Source organism: Neofelis nebulosa, chromosome 4 (genome assembly GCF_028018385.1).
Source record: "Neofelis nebulosa isolate mNeoNeb1 chromosome 4, mNeoNeb1.pri, whole genome shotgun sequence".
Taxonomy (NCBI): domain Eukaryota; kingdom Metazoa; phylum Chordata; class Mammalia; order Carnivora; family Felidae; genus Neofelis; species Neofelis nebulosa.
This window is the reverse complement of record NC_080785.1, coordinates 123,918,816-123,940,939: the sequence shown is the minus strand read 5'-3', so window position 1 is coordinate 123,940,939 and position 22,124 is coordinate 123,918,816. Positions and strand designations below refer to the sequence as shown.

At 37.8% G+C, this 22,124-nt stretch overlaps 1 pseudogene; it reads left to right on the top strand.

Moving 5' to 3' along the window:
• The window catches only part of LOC131508593 (small ribosomal subunit protein uS2-like), a 30,258-nt pseudogene extending 8,460 nt beyond the window's left edge, over window positions 1-21,798 (top strand).
• Window positions 21,799-22,124: the final 326 nt, after the last annotated feature.

Genomic DNA, 22,124 nt, shown 5'->3' with positions numbered 1-22,124 from the left:
GAAAAAGTATTTGACAAAAGTCAATGTCCATTTGTGATAAAAAAAAGAACTATTTGGCATAGAAAGAACATATCTCAACATAATAAAAGTCATATATGACAATCCTTCAGCTAACATCATACTCAAGGGTGAAAGTTTGAAAGCTTCTCCTTTAAGATCAGAAACAAAACAAGGGTGCCCAATATCACCACTTCTATTCAAAATATAGTATTGCAAGTCCTAGACAGATCAATCAGAATAGAAAAAGAAACAAAAAATATCAAAATTGGAAAGGAAGAAGTAAAACTGTTTCTATTTGCAGATAAGGTAATATTATATATCGAAAATTCTAAACAACCAATATTAGATCCAATCAATAAATTCAATACAGTTGTAGAATACAAAATTAATGTATAAAAATTTCTTTACAGCAACAATGAATTTTCTGGAAAAAATAAAGAAATCAATCCTATTTACAATAGCATCAATCTTTCGCTATTCAAGTTTCCATATATTCAAGTCTATTTTTGTGGTTCCATATAAATTTTAAGAATGTTTTTCTACTTCTGTAAAAATCTCATTCGAATCTTGATAGGGGATACATTAATTCTACAGGTAGCTTTTTGTATTATACATATTTTAACAATATTACTTCTTCTAATCCATGAACATGGGATATCTTTCTATTTATTTGTGTCTTCTTTGATCTTTTTCACCAATATCTTGTTTTCAGAGTAGAGGTCTTTCACCTCTTGGTTACATTTATTCTTAAGTATTTTATTATTTATAGGCAGTCTCTTCACAAATGATGCTGGGTTAATTGTATATTCACATGTAAAAGAATGAAAGTGGACCCCTATCATACCCCATTCACGAAAATTAGTCAAAATGGATTAAAGACTTAAATATAGGGTGTGAAACCACAAAACTTGCAAAAGAAAACAAAGGAGTAAAGTTCCTTGATGTGAGCCTCAGAAATGACTTTTTGGATGTGACATTTAAAACATAAGAAACAAAAGAGAAAATAAACAAGTGGGAGTACATAAAACTATAGACTTATGTACAGCAAAAGAGACCATCAACAAAGTGAAAAGACAAACTACAGAATGGAAAAAATATATTTGTAATCTATATATCTGATAAAGGATTAATATCAAAAATGTATAAAGAACTCATAGAACTCAACAGCAAAAAACAACCCAATTAAAAAATGGGTACATGATTTGAATAGACATTTCTCCAAAGAATATATACAAAAGGCCAACAGGTATGTGAAAAGATGCTCAACATCAGTAGTCATTAGGGAAATACAAATTAAAACCACAATGAGAGATATCACCTCATGCCTGTTAGAATGCCCACCAACAAAAAGACAAGAGGTAACAAAAGCTGGCATGAAAGTGGAGAAAAGGGAACCCTTCCACACTGTTCATGGAATTGTAAATTGGTACAGCCACTATAGAAAACAGAATGGAGGATCTCCAAAACATTAAGTATAAAGAACTACCATATGGCCCAGGAATTCCACTTCTAAGAAAATATCCACTGGGGTGGGGGCGGGGGGAAATACTAACAAAAAGTTATCTGTACTACCACGTTTAAAACACCATTATTTAGGGGCGCCTGGGTGGCTCAGTTGGTTAAGCATCCGACTTCGGCTCAGATCATGATCTCACAGTTTGTGAGTTCGAGCCCCGTGTCGGGCTCTGTGCTGACAGCTCAGAGCCTGGAGCCTGCTTCACATTCCGTGTCTCCCTCTCTCTCTGCCTCTTCCCTGCTCATGCTGTGTCTCTCTCTGTCTCAAAAATAAATAAACATTAAAAAAAAAATTTTTAAACACCATTATTTAAAATAGCCAACACATGGAAATTACCTAAGTGTCCATCAATGGGTGAATGGATAAAGAAGTTGGCGTGTATGTGTGTGTGTGTTTGTGTGTGCATGTGCACATGTACAGGGATATTATTTGCCATAAAAATAAGGAACTGGAGTGCCTGGGTGGCTCAGTCGATTAAGCGTCTGACCTCAGCTGAGGTCATGACCTCACAGTTCATGGGTTCAGGCCCAGCATGGGGCTCTATGCTGACAGCTCAGAGCCTGGAGCCTGCTTCAGATTGTGTGTGTCTCTCTCTCTGCCCCTCCCCCACTTGCACTCAATCTCCCCTCACCTCTCAAAAATAAATAAACATTAAAAAAATGAGAAACTGCTACAACCTGCAACAGCTTGGATGAACCTTAAAGGCATTACACTAAGTGCAATAAGTCAGACAGAGAAAGATAAAAGCTGCATATTCTCACTTGTATGTGGAATCTAAAAACAAAAAAATAAAAACAACAAAAAACTCATAGAAAAAGATATCAGATTAGTGGTTACCAGAGGCAGGATTGAGGACTGGGAGGAAAAATTGGAGGAAGGTGGTCAAAAGAAACAAATTTCCAGGGATAAGATAAATAAGTGCCAGGGATGTTAATGTACAACATGTTGACTATAGCTAATACTGCTATATGATATACAGAAAAGTTGCTAAGAGAGTAAATCCTAAGAGTTCTCATCATAAGGAAAAACTTTTCATCCTTCTTTTTTGTTTTCATTATATAGTATCTATATGAGATGATGGATGTTAGCTGAACCTACTGCAATAATCATTTCACAATAAATGTAAATCAAACCATACTGCTGTATGAGCTAAACTTGTACAGTGATGTGTGTCAATTATTTCCCAATAAAACTGGAGGGGGATGTGAAACACATCATTAACTTCTCTCTTTTTTTTAATGTTTATTTATTTTTGAGAAAGAGAGGGAGCGGGACGGAGGGAGGGAGGGAGGGAGGGAGTGAAGGAGGGAGAGAGGGAAACAAAGAATCCAAAGCAGGTTCTAGGCTCTGAGCTTTCAGCACAAAGCCTGATGCAGGGCTCAAACTCACACACCTTGAGACTATGACTTGAGCTGAAGTCAGATTCTTAACCGAGCCACCCAGGTACCCCACCATTAATTTCTCAATCAGGTTAACCTGCCATATACCTTTCAGGGCAGTGAAGACAAAACCTGTCTCCTCAGCCCTATCCTGTCTCCTCAGTATCTCTGTGGGCTGCTATCCTCACTGCAAATCACCTTCTCCAAAGAGGTGAAGAAACCTAAATGCCTTGAAGCCACAGGTCCCATTCTCACCTTCTCATCACCATTGTCTCTTTCAAATACCCATGACCCCTGACTATCAGGAAACTATATTATTAGTGTATGTGTTCATTACTGTAAGGTTCTATTCATAACACCACTTAATAATGATAATATACTTTAAGAAAGAATGGATTTATAATCTTCCCAGATATCAGAACAGCTAGATAAGATTACTGATATATTTATTTGGAAAGCAATATTTTAAATATTCACTTTGTTTCAATACCTCATTGGTGAATTGTATATCTTACAAAACCATCTCTCTCTACCTGATACACTTGTTCAGCCATGTTTTCCAAATAATAAAAAACAAGATGAAAAACAAATTATTTCCTTTTTCCTTCAGTGTTTCAAAGGACTTGGGTTGTGAATACTAATAAGATGATTTTTTTCCAGTTTCCTAGATTCTGGTCATCTGCCTGCTCATTAATTAATTAGGAATTCAACTCAACAAAAAAGTTCTTGGAGATAGAAAGTTAATGCATCAGCACAGAGAAAACAACATCAAATTACTTTTGCTGATCATAGTCTGAGAAATGTCTAAAGACAGCAAGATATTCTAAGGATGCTTCCACTTCCCTTATGACCCTCTGACTATTCAGAGAACAAACTCAGGATTTCAGCACCCTTCACTAAGACCTAATCATTAAAAAAAAACAAAACAAAACTTCATGTATTATTGATGAAGACAGCTAAGCAGGTAAAAATAGTCTCCTATCACTTCAAAGAAATTGTGAGTAAATATAAAATCGATTCATCAGATATGTTTTAAAATCACAGCTGTTAGACTTAGAAAGAATCTCAGAAGATCATTTCACTCCATCTACTGGCTTTATAATAACAAAGTATTATTCTTTCCACATGAGCATAGAGGCAGCCCAGAAGGTTAGGGGAAGATCTCTTGGCACACAGCTGATTAGGACCAAGAAACAACATGAAGTTAGATTTCAATTTCCAGTGTCCTCATATAGGCCTCTTCCCACTGTGCCCAGCTGCTTTTCTTCTAAAAATTATTCTGTTTGGAGCATTAGTGGTCATTCCTGTATTCATTCTATGTTTTTAAAGCATATACTGTTTGCCAGGAAGTATGCTAGACAATGAAAAGAAAAAAGAAAAAAATATATAGTATCAGCACTGTGTGTATGTGTGTGTGTGTGTGTGTGTGTGTGTGTGTGTGTGTGTGTGTGTGTATACAGCTCACAATCCAGCAAGGAGAAAGTTACCATAAACAATGAACCGTATACTAATTTCATAGCGATAGCAAAGTGCTCTGAGAACATATGAATTCTGCCAAGAAGATCGGAAGTTTTCAGCCCCAAAAGATGAGGAGGAGGTATTCCAGGCAGAGGAAATCATGAGAACAAAGGCATGGATGTGAATGGCATGCTTGAGAAGCAGCAAGCATAAAGCGACAAAGACATTCCACATCAAAAACAAAAGAGCCTTTGCTTTCACACAAACCTAATATGATAAAGCATCCTCACAGCTGTACACATTTAAGTCATCTCTGCATCACACAGGCCATCTAAAGGGCATAACTAGGTTTTCCTTACCTTTATTCCATGTTCCCTGTCAGGAAAACCCCTCCCCTCTTCCTCTGGGCCAACTCCCCAGTGTCCTTCCTGATAGATCTCTGACATTACCACTTTTTCATCCTCCCAGGAAGAGTTCATTATCCCTTCCTTTGTGCCCATTTTTTATATCTCTTTCTAGAGAGTATTCTAATTATTTGTTTACTTACATGTCTATCTCCCAAACAATTCTGTGAAGGTTTCAAAGACAGTCTACCTTTAGATCATTGTATGTTTGGTAAACCTACAAATGAATGAATGACCTTTTAGATGGAAACCTAGGTGCTAAGGATGATAGATAATATGTGTAGTATGAGCTCTAAAGAAAAATAGGTGCATACATAACTTATAAGTGGAAGAACAATTTTCAGAATTGAAACCCCCAGGGAAACATTTCCACTCAAATGAAGTCCATAACTGTGATTCAAAGATTTTCATATACAACTGTTTTGGTATTGATTTAAAACTCCACCTACATAGATTCATAAACTCAGATGATTTTCTTGTTACATTCTTAGAGCTCATAAAGAGTGGCCTGAAAAAGTAGGTCTTTAGGTATAATTTAGTCATATTAAACAGAAATGTAAGGGGGAGAAAATGGTCTTTCTTTCATCACTGGCATGTAATTCATTATAAAGGTGTTAAACTCATCGGTAAGTGTGAAAATGAGAAGAAATGAGTCTACTGACAAAAAAACTGCAATGAGACAGTAAACTAAAATTAATGCTTCACATATCTTCAGCTTCTCAGCCTCATTGTCTCAATTTGTTATTCTCATGAATTATCAAAGTGAAGCACAGACACTGCTCCTAAAAATAAAGATTTTATTAAACTTCATTATGCACCAAAATGCCTGAAGACATTGCCTCTCCTTTGACCTCATGAGCTTTTCAAGCTACTCAATCCCAGGGTTAAAGAAATATCTCATTAGCAGTACCTGATGTCAGCAGATGTGTTATTAAACTGCCTGTCACTCAAGCCCTCAGTACTGAAAAATACCTAGGTCATCCAATCCTTTACACTACCTCCATCTCTTTGCAATATAATAGCAGAAACTGTAGTGCCTGGAATTGTTATAATAATAATTCTAGAAACTTAGTCATTTCTGGGATGTCTTTGAGTTGATGGGAAAGAAGCTACCACCTGCTAGCACATTGCTACACATCAGTAAGAGATGACTGATAGATGATAGACAGTACTAGTTTGCTCCGATTGTCCTAACAAAACACTACAGACTAGGTGGCTTAAACAACAGAAATTTAATTTTTCACAGTTTTGGAGCCTGGAAGTTCAAGATCAAGTTGTCAACGGGGTTGATGTCTAATGAGGCCTCTTATTCTGGCTTTCTGGTGGCCATCTTATCACTAAGTTTCCACATAGCCTGTCCTCTGTTTGTGCTCATTCCTGGTGTCTCTTCCTCTTATAAGGACATCAGTCCCTTATGATTTCATTTACCCTTAATAATCTCCTTATATAAGCTATTTCCAAACACAGTCACTTTGAAGGTTAGTGCTTCAACAAATGAATTGAGGGGTGGGAACACAATTCAGCCTGTAATAGATATGTAGGCATATAGATAGGTAGGTATGTGATAGATAGATAGATAGATAGATAGATAGATAGATAGATAATGGGAGGGGGGAACCTTTAACTTGCTAGGTAGGTAGACTACAATCAGATATAAATCTGCAAGAAGTAAGCCATTGTCTATGAGGTTAAAAGTGAAAATTGTTAGAAAAGTCCACACTGCTCCAAAGTGTTGTACATGCATGCATGCGTGCGTACACACACACACACACACACACACACACACACACACACACGAGGCACTGTGCCTAAAGTTTCACATTAATCATTCAACAAATATTTATTGAGTAAGAACTTTTAGTAACTGAGTAATACCTAGCGCTGAGCTAGGTATTATGGACTACGTTAACTGAATTCTGGACTGAAGATGCTTATATTCTAATAAAGATGAAAGAATCTATGTGTTAAGAATGTTGTTCTGAGCCTTTATTGATAAAAGGATCACTACTGGGAGTGTTAAAATACATATTCCATAACCAAATCTTCTTGATCTAAATAGCCTGAAGAGGGCCTTGGACATCAATATATATATATATATTTTTTTTTAATCTCTTCAAGTGATTCTTATACATCACTAATACAGAAAACAAATTCAGTCTACTGAGATAAACATTGGTCTTTCCTTCTAAATAGCAACATCTCTGGAAGATCGTACTACTTCAGTGTGGATGAACTCAATAGACAGCTAATAATAAATGATACATGACAATATTAGACTACTGAGCAAGAAAAGGCATAATGATTTAAGATAGATATATATGAAACTTGATTGCAAACATGAAATCCTTTCATAAATGTAAGAGATTATTATGCAGCAGGTCACTATTTTATCAAGTAACCATTCCATTTGAAGTGCTTCCAAATACTGAGCCAATACTTGTCTTTTTGTAACTTTCTTCCAATGTTTCTAGTTCTAAACTTTTCAACTCCCTGCCTTTTCTAGAAATTTTCAGGATAAGACTCCACAAGGCCTTAGGTCTGTGACCATAGCCCTATGGGGGTCCCTGAATAAAAAAGAACCAAGGCTAATAAAGATCACTAGGCTTAGCTGCACAAACAGTTAAGAGTCTGAAATTAGTCCTGCTGTCATTACCCTGGGCTTCACTGGGTTGTGAGCCCAGGGTAGCTTTGTGTCTGTTAAGCAGCAGACTTCCCCTCAATCTTATTCCACCACACCCATCTGATCCATTCAAGTGGGCCTCTGTCTGGGTTTCCTGTCCTCCACTAGAGCTTCCACTAGAACCTTAGCTTCTTGGTTGGGGCACTGACACTTTGCCCAGCCATTGCCACCTATATCTTCTAGGGCTGGCTTCCATCCCCTGTATATCTATCTAGTCAGTGGCTGGGCTACTTTCACTCTTGGCATGCCAAAGCTGCTGTATGGACTCTTAGACTAATGCTTCTCAATTGAAAAGGCTCTGCCTCCAATGCAGTGTTCAGAAATTGCTGATGGTATATTTGGTTGTCACAATAGAAGCTGCCTCCTTCCACAACACCACTCTGCTTTGACTGTGCTTTGACTCCTAAAGTGTAGGAGTCAGTGAAAATAGACATCCTACAATGCAATGGACAGCCCCACACAAGCACCGGCTGTACTATGTCTTTCTAGACATTCATGTAAGTGGAATAACCTCTTTGACATTATCTGAGCCTGGATGCTAACTTTGTTTTACATATATTCTCAAAGTACTTTTGACACAAGTTCTAATACCTAACAAATTGTCCAGAATAGTCTCCAGCCTATAAATCAAGAGGAGTCTGTGCCATCTAGCTAGGACCTGTACCAAGAATTGTTCATTATTGTGAAAATCACGTCACCAATAATGCAATGACATTCTTCGTACTTGAGTCACAAGTATGAAACTCCTGTATGAGTATACATTTGTGATTTCCATTCTCTGTGTGAGTATAAGCATGTGACTGCTTCATCATGTCTTTTGTATCAGCCAGGCCCATATACTTACAAATTTAAATACACATTAATTTATTATTTTTAATTACTCTACACTTGGCTAGTCCATTATATTAAAATTAGGGCATTGTGGGGCGCCTGGGTGGCGCAGTCGGTTAAGCGTCCGACTTCAGCCAGGTCACGATCTCACGGTCCGTGAGTTCGAGCCCCGCGTCAGGCTCTGGGCTGATGGCTCGGAGCCTGGAGCCTGTTTCCGATTCTGTGTCTCCCTCTCTCTCTGCCCCTCCCCCATTCATGCTCTGTCTCTCTCTGTCCCAAAAATAAAAAAAAAATAAAATAAAAAAATAGGGCATTGTAACGATTTATTTTCTGTGTGAAATTATATATAAACATGGATTTTATTATCTATAAGTCATATTATCTTTGGGAATAAAAAAGTGCATTACCAAATATCTGTTAGCAAGAGGAGATATTAGTTCTGATAGGTTTGAGATATCAATATTAGCCTTTATTCAATGAACATTTACAATGATTCTTGTGGATCTTTGACATACTCTTTCAGGGTTCAGCTACACTCGTCCCTGCAGTCTCACTCCCATAAAGGCACTGTCCATACCAGGGATATCTCAGTATGCCTTGCAGCCAAGACTACCGATTTACAGATACCATCCTAAAATTCAAGAAGAAATTGTAGAAATTATGTCATTCATTTAACTAAAAGCTAGATTCATATTAATAATGATAGCAGATGAGAGATTAATACCTATTTTTAACCTATATTTAAATGCTTTTACATGTATTGATTTTATTTGATATTCATAACACCCTGTGAGATCGTAGGGATGACAGTGTATTTCTGTCCCTGCTTAACAATGGAGAAACCTGAGGCTCTTCAAGGCAGACTGGCTCAAAGTCACAGGTCTAGCAAGAAAGAGCCGAAATTCAAACCTGCACTTTCAGAAGACAAAAGCTGTACTCTTTTCGTTTATGTAATGCTGCCTCTCAAGTAACAAGAGGAGAAAAAAAATAATAGAAAGACTAAAATAAAAATAATCAATATAAAATGCTGCAACATCCAAATATTCTAACGGTGATTTCTGAAAGCCTAAAGAGGAAATTCAACACCATAATCTAGAAGACTTAATTAAGGTGGCTCTTTTGACATGTGAATATACTCTTCAAATGCAACTGGCCATAGGTCATATCTTTGGACCTGATGTGTACAGTGCCCATGTACATGCATAAATGGCTCCCAAAAAAGACACTTGAAAATAACTGTGCTGCTCTCTACTGTTGACAAAGGGTAGGCACATAAAGAGCAAACATTTGCTACTTGTGTCTCTGAGGTGATAATAAAAATGGACAGCTACAAAGTACTACTAACATCATTTCACTTTTATTCATGATTGGTTCAATAGCAACTTTTTCATTGAAATAAATATTTGACTAAACATATTTGTTTAATGAGACCAAACAATTCCTTTGGCTTAGAACAGACCCTGCAGGGGTGCCTGGGTTGCTCAGTCAGTTAAGCACCCAACTCTTGATTTTGGCTCAGTCATGATCTCATGGTTTGTGAGATTAAGCTCTACATCAGGCTCTGCACTGACAGCGTGGAGCCTGCTTGGATTCTCTCTCTCCCTCTCTCTCTGCCCCTCCCCTGTTTGCATGCCTGTGTGCATGCATGCTCTCTCTCAAAATTAAATAAATAAATAAATAAATAAATAAATAAACATTAAAAATAAATAAAACAGACAATACAATTACAGTTTCTAATTGTTTTTATTTGAATTCTGTGCTCAAGTCTAGCTGAAAAGAAATGAACTAGCTGAAAAGACATTCAGTACCTGTAGCTAGTTTGCAAATTCTTATGTCAGGGTTAAATGAGTCCTGAAGGTCACAAAAAAGCAAATGAATGTCTTATAGATGACAATTCATCCATAGGAAGCAGCTGCCTAGAGAAATGTGTTAAGGTGTCTGAGGTTCTGTCGAGGCTCAGTGAGAAAGAGTGCTATAATTGTTTAGTAATGTCTTCCGTGGAAGGTAAAATGAGATGGTTGTACACAGACAACACACCTGTGATCCTGCACTAATTTGATCCACTCATTTTACAGGTGAAGAAATTGAAGTCCAATAAGATTAAATTCAAATTCAAATTAAATCAAAGATCTCCTCACTGCCTGACGTTAGGCTAGGTCAAGAATTCAAGCATCTCATATTGTGGAACATTCTTCTTGCAATTATATATGTTTCTTAGTTAAACCTCCAAGAACAGTGCTCAAAAAATTCCAGCCCAAATTTCAGAAAGTAAAAAGTAATGTTCATTTTCAATATAGCTTAAGATAGTTGTTTACTGGCATCAATGTGCATGTTTTCTTCTTTACATAGATCAAGAGCCTTTGTGAAAGGTATGGGCACAGACAAAGCCCTTTCATCTTACAATTGATCTTTTTGATGATTTGTTCATAAGGAAATAGAATTTCCCATTGTAGAGTCATTTCCATGGTTACCTATTGATTTCCTATAGGAAACATCCAGTTTACACGGCCATCATGTCTTTATTGTGGAGGGTAAATCACCTTCTGAGTTTTCACTTTATCTGCAACCTGAGCCATGTAAAAATGAGCTCTGCAAAATTACCAGAACAAGATAAATAAATGATTCATGTGAATTGGTTTTGCATGAATAAGTGATTAATCCTTTCTTTCAACCTTGTTAGGAGAAAATGCAGAATTAATGTCATTCTATGCAAATAGAAGCCCACTTTCCTGAATTCTGACCTAATTACAGGTATTTGTGAGGCAAAGTATATGTGGAATTTCTTGCAGTTTTTTTTTAAATAAGACTGCTACTGAAAATCAGAAATTCAACTTTTCGTTATAAGTCTTAACTGCAGATACACATAGATGATATTGAGATTTACTCTCAAGGTTCTTTCAAAATGTCCCATTTTTAGCATGCCAAAGATAAATGACCTTAATGGTTCAAAATAGGCCTTACTATTGCTTACCAAATAGTTGAGCCCAGAGGTCATGTCACAACCGTACCAGCCTGAACTGACTATACTCTTAGAAGCAAAACACCCAGGATACCAGTGTCTTGGTGTAGTGAAAAATGAGTGAACCATTCATTAAATCAGTAGAACACTCAAGAACCCAAAACAACATCAACAAAATGAAATTCCCTTAACTCTGGGGCAGAAAATTATAATTCCATTCTCTAGAAATGTGCCTCAGCTCTGTGCTAGAGGCTTAGGTCTCTGCCTCCAATAGCATTTTACCTGTAGGTGGGTACTTTGAACATAAACTAAGACTAACCAAATAATCCTGCACAAGTCACAAAATAAGAATACTTGAAGGAAGAGGTCACTTTGGACTGGAAGATGGTCAAAAAAGACTTCTTGTGTAAGAAGTGGAAGTATATTTTGAGAAATGGCCCTGAAGAAGCAGTAAGATTTGGATAGATACAAGTGGAAAATTACAGGGGCTAATATTTAGTGAGCGCTTACTATAAGCCAGGTACACCACCAAATCCTTTACACTCCCTGTCTTACTTCATCTTTATAACTACCCAGGTTGGTGAGAAAGCTATTAACATCTCCTTTTATATGTGAGAAAGCTGAAGTTAAACATCTAGTTTTACAGGGCTAGTGGCAATGATTTCAATGCAGACTGACTCCTGAGTCTACAGTTGTAACTATACCATTCCAGGCAGAGGGAAATAAGGAACACCATGGCAGGATGCAAATCATAGAGCAAGAGGGTGGCAGAGGGTAAATCACTCAATCAAGACATGAGTCCTATAGGGAGAGGGAGGGAGGGCTAGGAAAACAGCATGGCGATGGTATATAGAGATCTCTGAACACCATTCTTGGTAGAATAAGATATGTGAAAATGGAACTCCAACTGAAAAGGTGCCAATTAATTCAGGTGGCACTGACCTGTGAGGCAGAATAGGTCTTAATCACCAGAACACTAAATGTTCATTATCCAACCTTTTAATGCGCAGCCTGGAAAGTTATCCTTGAAGAACCAAGATTTGATCATGCTGTTAAGGGGAAGAGAAAAAAGAAAAAGAATGAAAGAAACAATGCTTTGATCTCTCCCAGACAACAACTCTGTATTTCAGATGCATGTTTTCATTTCTTCCAGGTCCCTAGTGGAGATAAAATGAACAAAAGGAAAGAACAGATGGGACTAAAAGCAAAAGGTAGCTGATGAAAGAAAAAAAGCAAGGCTGGGGGAAGAGTGTATAGAGAAGGACACAGAATTAGAGAAAGGGTTTTGAAATGTAAGGTTATCTCCCCTGCTGAGTTAAATACAAAGCAACTCTATTGACTACTTTGCTAAGTAAAGTGGCTTTAGCAAGTCCTGTTGGAGACTGGTGCCTGGGAATAATCATATATATCGTTCAGCAGAAAGGTCACCTGATGGAAACAGGTCAGCTATAAGGGCCTGGGGCACACGCATCAGTGCTTCCTTGTGAAAACAAGGTTAGAGACTACTCCAACATCTTAAACCAGTACAAGTGGAAATTAAAACCAGAGAAGGTCAAATGAAATGACATTGTATTGAGAATCAGGAGAGTGGTTCCTACTTTTCCTGAGAGGATAAATGCATTTTCCCAAGGTGACAAGATAAGTGGTAGAGTGCCCAGATCACATGTCCTGACTCAGGAGAGCATGCTTTCTTCTATACCCATGAACTGTAGAACGAACCAGACCTTTATTCAAATTCTAGCTGTGCCACTTATTAGATATGTGACCTTAGGTAAGTTATTTTCCCCCCTGCTGTCAAGATTTAAAAAAAAATGCAAGTTCTCTGCTCTCAAATAAGTAAAGTAAATCTAACACAAATTGAAAAGGTTGAAAAGGAGGAGCCAGTGCTATTACTTGACTTTCTGCCCAGCATCAGACTCATTGTCATAATTATAAGTGGGTAAAGTGTACTGATTTCTTCAGCAAGTGACAGTCTCCTTCTCCTTCTCCATAGCTGCCAGACTGACTCTCAGAGTTGGTCTGATTGTCTTGGGAAAATGGCAGGAAATCAGGAAAGTACCTTCAACACCAGATAGTATGTATTGATTACTCAGAGCTGTCTACTGTACTTAGAGCTTTATATACATGATCTCCTTCAATCCCTCAATAATCCTATGGATTACTATCTCAGTTGTACAAATGAGAAAAGTGAGTTTCAGAAAGATTAAGTGACTTGCCCAAGTCCTACTGGAATTAGCATGTGGCTATAAGCTACTAGCAATCTAGCAATTTCTTGTGTGAACCACAACAAAGCTGCCGACTTCCCAGTATATTTAGCGTGACCAAACTCAGGACTGTCCAGTACAAACAAGGAGGTCCTGCTAGTCCAAACATACTTCTTAAATCCCAGGCCTGATTTCTATTCCTCCATGGAGCAGAATTTTTAATGCCAATTCAATAACTCTTTTGCATTTCAACAATTTCCAAGGCACTGAAGTGGCAAATAAGTCCCTTCCCCTTCCCTTTCCCCTTCCCCTTCCCCTTGCCCTTTCCTTTCCTTTCCTTTCCTTTCCTTTCCTTTCCTTTCCTTTCCTTTCCTGCCCTGTCCTCAAGGCAGTTGTAGTTTAGTATGAAGCTGACAAGGAAAGAAATAACAGCAGGTTAGATTGTCTTATTCTAAGACATACTTGAGCAGTATAGATGTACAAAGGATAGAGACAGGAAAGGAACAGGCAGTGAGACAGTGAGGGGAGACTAGGAAGGAAAGGAAAGGAAAGGAAAGGAAAGGAAAGGAAAGGAAAGGAAAGGAAAGGAAAGGAAAGGAAGGAAGGAAGGAAGGAAGGAAGGAAGGAAGGAAGGAAAGGGAAGGGAAGGGAAGGGAAGGGAAGGGAAGGGAAGGGAAGGGAAGGGAAGGGAAGGGAAGGGAAGGGAAGGGAAGGGGGAGAGGAAGCAGAAGGGGAAGAGAAAAGGAAACGGGTCTTTGTGCACTTACTAGCATACTCTGTGCTAGGTTATGTACGCCTTATCTCTTAATTCTCCCAACACCCTGTTGTAGGTAACATTACTCCCATTATATCCCTGCTCCAAATCCTGCAGTGGCTTTTCAACACACTCAGAATGACCTGGTCCTTTGTCTGTAGCACACGGACTCCTTTACCATGCCTTGAACACAGAAAGTTCCTGTTAACCTTACAGCTATTCTTGCCACTCAAAATACTCCCACCCTACTCCCAGATAGCCACATGGTCTGCTTCTCTCCTTCCCTTCATTCTGTTATCTACTCAAAATTCGTTTCCACAGAGAGGCTTTCCCTGACTCCCTAATAACCTACCTCCCACATTTACTCTGTCTTCTTACTCTGTTTTATTTTTTTAAGGCATTTACCATTACCTAACCTTCTCTGTAACTATTTGTTTACTGTCTGTCTCCCAACCCCTCCAATAGAACTTGAGTTCCATGAGGGCAATAATACATCCCCAAAGCCTAAGGAGTGTCTGGCACATAGTAAGTGCTTAAGAAAAATGTCATAAATGAGCTAATCAATCTGTCTTTGTGATTGAAAGAAAAAAAAAAACTGAGGCTCTGAGAGTTAAGTTCTTTAACCAGTTCACATAGATGGACCGACTGACATCACGGGCTTGTTATAAGGCTCACTCCTGCCTCATGCCTTTGGCCTTCAAATCGTCTCTGTTGCCTGATCTTCACATAGCTGGCTCCTTTCCTTCAGAAAGGTCTTCTGAGGTCCCTCTATAAAATTGTCCCCCACTCCCAGTCACCTTCTATCATGTTTCCTTATTTTACATTGTTCATAACACTTACCTCTCTCTGACATTATCTTATTGGTTTCCTTTTTATTGTCTTCCTTAGTAGAATGTAAGTACCATGAACTCTGAGACCATATCTTTCTTTTTGCTGGTCCACTCAGAACACTGCAAATGCAGATTAGGCAGTGAAGAACAAACCAATACAGACATACCTCCTTTTACTGTGCTTTGCAGATACTGCATTTTTTACAGATTAAAACTTATGGTAATCTTACATCAAGCAAGTAAGTCTATCAGCACCATTTTTCAACATTTGCTTTACATCACGTCTCTGTGTCATACTTTGGTTATTCCTCCAATATCTCAAATTTTTCTTCATTACTATATTTGTTATATTGACCTATGATCAGTGATCTTTAATGTAACTATTGGAGCTTGAAGATGTGACTGAATTGTTGCAATCTCATGATAAAACTTTAATGGATGAGGAGTTGCTGCCGATGGATGTGCAAAGAAAGTGGTTTACTGAAAAGGAAGCTAGTCCTGGTGAAGATGATGTGAAGAATGAGGAAATGACAACAAAGAATTTAGAATATTACATAAACATCGTTGATAAAGCAGCAGCAGGGTTTGAGAGGGTTGACTCCCAATTTTGAAAGAACTTCTGTAGCATTTACCTACAGAGCATTGCATGCTACAGAGAAATCGTTTGTGAAAGGAAGAGTCAATCAGTGTGGCAAGCTTCATTTGTTGTCTTATTTTAAGAAACTGCCACCGCCACCCCAGCCTTCAGCAACCACCACTCTGTCCATCAGCAGCCATCAATATCAAGGCAAGACCCTCCACCAGCAAAAAGATTAGGACTTGCTAAAAGCTCAGGTGATGGTTAGCATTTTTAGCAATCAAGAATTTTAAAATTAAAGTATGTACAATGTTTTTTTACACATAAGACTATTGCACACTTAATAGACTACAGTATAGTATAAACATAATTTTTATATGCACTGGGAAACCAAAATATTCATTTGACCTGCTTTACTACAATATTTTTTGGGATGGTTTGAAACCAAATGCACAATATCTCTGAGGTATGCCTGTAAACGAAAGAGAGTGTGCATGGAGATCTCTTGGCACTATTCATGGTCCATGAGAAGTGCTTAGTAGCTACTAATTATTTATTTTGTAATAGTAGAGTTGATGAAATTAGTAATAAGGTTTTAACAGGCAAAGATCACGGGAAAAGAAATTCAAAATAAAAGGGATAGCATAAACAGAGGTGGCTTATCTATTAGATTGTATTACCAAGGTAGTGTTGCCCCATAAGTCTGTGGTCTGGGTTAAAATAGTAGAAACTGTCCTCAGTGTAATCACAGGGATTCTGGGAGATTCTTTCACTTCTTATGGATCAAAAACACTGTGTTTCAAACAAGAGCATGGCTTAGGATACCTTCCTGCACCATTCTACATAATTACAAGATGTGTAATATTTTAACTTCAGGAATGGTACCTAATGTGCAATGTAATTTTCCAACTCTAAAAAGTTGGCAAAGGTAGTTATTTTCACTTGTGGCAAACAGTTTGGCGAAATTAGGAGTGACTATCCAGGATTGGCAAGAAGCAAAACACCAATCAATTTTCCAACTCTAAAGAGCTGACAAAGGTAGTTATTTTCACTTGTGGCAAAGTTTGGCGAAATTATGAGTGACTATCCAGGACTGGCAAGAAGCAAAACACCAATCAAAGGCAATAAAACTGGAAATCCACAAGACATGTTGTCTGAAACATGTATAGTTTCTTTTAATTAAAAATATTTTTTTTAAAGAAAGAGAGCATTCAGCAGGGGAGAAGGGCAGAGGGAGAGAAGGAGAGAAGCTCAAGCAGGCTCCATACTTAGTGTGGAACCCAACATAAGGCTTGATCCCACAACCCTGGGATCATGACCTGAGCTGAAATCAAGAGTTGGAGGGTCAACTGACTGAGCCACCCACATGCTCCTGAAACATATAATTTTTAATTAATAATTTAAACAAGAATTGATTCTTCCAGAAGAAAGAATTGAAAGAAGTGATAAAAATTCAAGGCCTAATATGGAGAAAAATTAATTAAGTATTCATATGATTTCAAGATTCTCTCACAACCAATAGAGAGTGGAGGGTAACTTCATCATCCTAGAGTAAATCTTTATTTCAGGATTTTGGCAATAACTGCTATTGCCAAAAAAAACAAAAAACAAAAAACAAAAACAAAAACCCTGATTCACACTATACCCAACTCCCACAGTCTCCACCATTCCTGGGAAGGAAGGAAAAAAAAGAAAAGAAAAGAAAAGAAAAGAAAAGAAAAGAAAAGAAAAGAAAAGAAAAGAAAAGAAAAGAAAAGAAAAGAAAAGAAAAGAAAAGAAAAGAAAAGAAAAGAAAAGAAAAAAAGGAAGGAAGGAAGGAAGGAAGGAAGGAAGGAAGGAAGGAAGGAAGGAAGGAAGGAAGGAAGGAGAGCTGAAGGATGCTGCAAAGAACAGTGAACTGGGAATAAAAATATATGTACTCAAACTTTGACTCTGTAGTATATATGACTGGAGGGATGAACAAGAGTGTCAATGTGTTGAATCTCTGCTCAAGTATCAATTCCCCAACTGCCAGCCTCTCTCTTCTCTGTACTTATACCATTTCCCTTGAGACAGAAGGGTTAACATGCCAAGACTTATCTTGGGAAGGCAGGCCTCCCCGGAAAGAAGTTAGCTTTCTACAAAGCTTCACACAAACTCAGCAATGACCTATTGCTTAAAGCAATTAATCCTGGTCAATGGCGGCAAGTCCCAGGCCCCATTTCCCCAGTCATGCCAGATTCTCCAACCTGAATGTTTATGTAAAAAATCCTGCCATTAGTTTGCTAGATAATACAGCTGCAATCACAAGTCTTACACGTAAGCCCACTAATCACTTCAGGGGAGAGGTTGTACCCCCAACCATAAATGCTGAGTTAGCAGCATGAAGCTAGAGCCCACTCTTAATGGTGTTGTACCCTGGCTGGCCACGTACAACAGCAAGGAAGAGCTGATGCTTCCCTAATAATTCATCCTAAAAGCCCCAAATCTCAAGAATGGAAATCTCTTTGCCAGAATCTGATTTCTAGCCATGCCAGATTGCTTTGTGCTTCCCCAGAATCTTATGAACAGAGAAAAAAAAAACTACACATCTGCTACTAGATGACATTGGAAGTTTTCCCCCAGGGCTGATATGTGTACATTCTGGCTATTTGCCCTGGTTGCCACAATATTATTACTGATAATACTTATCAAGGGAGGAATAATATCTCTTGTTAACCATTTAGTAGCTTGCTTAAATAGAAAAGGATGGTTAAAGTATATATATAGACTATAGATATAGACATAGACACATATATACATACATATATAATACATATATATGTATGTGTGTATAAATATATTTACATATATATTTATATAAATAAGTATATTTATATAAATACATATATTTTTAAAGTTTATTTATTTATTTTGAGCACAAGAAGGGGATGGGCAGAGAGGGAGAGAGAGAATCCCAAGCAGGCTCTGAACTGCCAGCACAGAGCCCAATGCAGGGCTAAATCTCCCAAACCACGAGATCATGACCTGAGCTGAAATCAAGAGTCTAACACTTACGCGAGTGAGCCTCTCAGGCACCCCAAAATGTATTTTTTTACATACAGACTTATATATGGTTTACTCCATGACTTCTCATATCATATGAGTCTCTGCAGTAAATATGTAAAAATAAATAAATAAAATTATATATTTTATTTTTGAAATATATTGAAATAAATTATATATTTAGTTTTGAAACATGTTTTACCATGTATTATATAAAATATAAGAATATAGTATACATATTTTCAATATGTCATATATTTGTGTATACTTACACATTTTAAATATGTATTAATAAATATAAATATAGATTAATAATATAATTAATATATAATATATTAATATATAATATAAGTAATATATTATATTAATATAATTAAGTATATATAATATATAAATATATATTAAATAATATAATAAATATATTTCTATATAACAAACATTATATATGCTATACATAAATAAATATATGTGTGTTTTATACATATTTATATAAATATATTTATGTGTTTTTAAAATATATATTTATAAATGATATTTCTATTTCTAGGCATTTTGGGGTTTGATGGTAAAGGACTTAGCCATATCTGTACACAGCCAGCATGGGTATCCTCAAAGCTACAAAGCTTTTAGGTAACCTAGTTGGAGGCTAACAGAGGTAGGATGCCTGGGATACTGAGCAGGGTGGTGTGAGAATGTCTTGTAGTCATGGCAGCAACCACTGGGACTGGGCTGCCACTGACTCTCATAGAACCTTTGCAAAAGAGTCCATGGATGTGTAGTTTCCCCTACCTTTCTGAGCTGTCTGCTTCTTCCAGTTTTTTAAATGATCCAGACCACCCCTCCCATACCTGCACACATGCATTCTTCTGCAGTGGATTATGTCAAATATTAGCTTTGGTGTCAAAGGCTCACTGTCAGGAGAATCTGGAGTAATGCCTGTCCTAGCACATAAACATCAATTCTGCCTCAGTTTCCTAATTAACACCACATTATCCTTTTCTGCCTGTAAACCTGCCCTTAATTCCAGTCCAGCCCAAGATATTGTTGGACGTGGCTTGCAATACATTCCTACATATTCCTCTCTATTCTGGATATACTAGTTACTAGGTGAGCTCAAATTCTGAACCCAGTATCCTTCCCATGAAGATCTAGATTTTATTTTCATCTGTTAGGAGTTCTTATGGCTTGAATTATGTTTCTACCAAAAAGAAGTTCTAACTCCTGGTATCTCAGAATGTGACCTTATTTGAAAACAGAGTCTTTACAGAGGTAACTGAGTTAAAATGAGAGCATTAGGTGGGTCCTAATCCAATCTAACTGGAGACCTTATTAAAAGAGGAAATTTGGACAGAGAGGCAGACATGCATAGGAGGAAGGTGATATGAAGAGACTCAGGGAGAAAATGGTCATTGACAAGACAAGAAGAGAGGCCTTGGACAGGGATCCTTACCTCACATCCTTCAGAAGGATTCAACTTTGAACATACCTTGCTCTTGGACTCTAGTCTCCAGAACTGAAACAATATATTTTTGTTAAGTATCAATATGTGGTACTTTGTTACAACAATCCCAGCAAATGAATACAAGAGGGGTCCAGAGTTTCCAAACTAAAAATGCGCGTACCTGAACATCAAATCATTGTGGTCATCCAGAGGACACATTGCACTGCTCTGGAGGGCAGCATTCCCATGGTCATATCATGATTCATACCCAAACTGGGCAGTTTATACTCTGGACAGCCTCACATAGTGTCCCTGACCAAGTCAACTGGTGGATAGAATTGAATAGTGGACAGAATACCTCAATGATGGTCAGGAAGCACTTACTATGTACATTTAAAAACCAGCTTTACATTTAGCTAACTTACAGGCAAATTAAACATTATAAGAGAATGATATTAGGAAGGGGCACCTGAGTAGCTCAGTTGGTTAAATGCTTGACTCTTGGTTTCAGATCAGGTCATGATCTCATGGTCTATGAATTCGAGCCCCACATCGATCTCCACACTGATAGTGAGCCTGAGATTCTATCTCTCCCTCTCTCTGTCCCTCCCTTACTCGCATGTGTGCTTTCTCTCTCTCTCTCTCTCTCAAAATAAATAAATAAGCTTAAAAAAATATTACATAGGCACTACTTGGTTTTCACAGTGCTTTTAAAACTAGAAAAATTAAGCCTTTCCGCACTACCCAGAGAGGAGTCCATATGGCATTGTTTTGCATTCCAATTGTAACTTAAAGGGAAACTTTCACACTGTCTGGAACCCTTGATGTCCTACTAGTGAAGGAGGAGGATGTCCTCAAATTCTTTGCAGCAGGAATCCACTTAGGTGATACCAACATTGACTTCCCAATGGAACAGTACATCTACAAAAGGAAATGTGATGGCATGTACATCATAAATCTCAAGAGAACCTGGGAGAAGCTTCTGCTGGCAGCTCATGCCATTGTTGCCATTGAAAACCCACTGATGTCAGCGTCACATCACCCAGGAATAGTGGTCAGTGAGCTGTGCTGAAGTAAGCTGCTGCCACTGGAGCCATTCCTATTTCTTGCTGCTTCACTCCTGGAACTTTCACTAATCAGATCCAGGCAGCCTACTAGGAGCCAAGACTTCTGGTGGTTATTGATCTAGGACTGACCACCAGCTTCTCACAGAGGCTTCTTATGTTAACCTGCCTCCATTTGTATGTGTAACAAAGACTGTCCTCTGTGCTATGTGGACACCGTCATCTCTGCAATAATAAGTGAGCCCACTCAGTGGGTCTGATGTGTGGACACTGACCTAGGAAGTTCTGCACATGCATTGCACCATTTTCCATGAACACCATAGGAAGCCATACCTGATCTTAACTTCTACAAAGATTTGAAGAAATGAAAAAGAAATTGAAAAGAAACTGCTGAGAAGACGGTGACAAAGGAGAAATTTCAGGGTGAATGGACTGTTCGAGTTCCCGAGTTCACTGCTATTCAACATGAAGTCGCAGACTGATCTGAAGGCATGGTTCTCTCTGTGCCTATTCAGCAGTTCTGCACTGAAGACTGGAGTGCTCAGCCTGCCACTGAAGACTGATTTGCAGCTCCCACTACCCAGGCCACTAAATGGATGGGAGCAGACACTGAGTGTTCTCTTAAACTACTTTTCCAAACACTCAGACAAGACAGAAATAAGGTTGATGCAAAATAAGCAGCTTATAAAAGTTGTAAAAAAAAAAAAAAAGAGAAAGAAAGAAAAAGAAAAGAAAAGAAAAGAAAGAAAAAAGAAAAGTAGATAACTTAAGGTCAATAGTATATTGGGATGTCTTTTAGCACAAAATTACAAAACCAGAGAATATATTTGTGGAGTTAACGTAGCAGGACACTCACCTGAGTATGAGCTGGGAAAAATGTTTTCATTATCTTTGTAAAGCTGGGCTTCCCACATACTTCCCATTGGTCATTGATCCAACAGGATCAGTTCTTGAGGTAAGAAAATGGGTGCAAGCTAAGTAGCAGGATCAGTTCTTGAGGTAA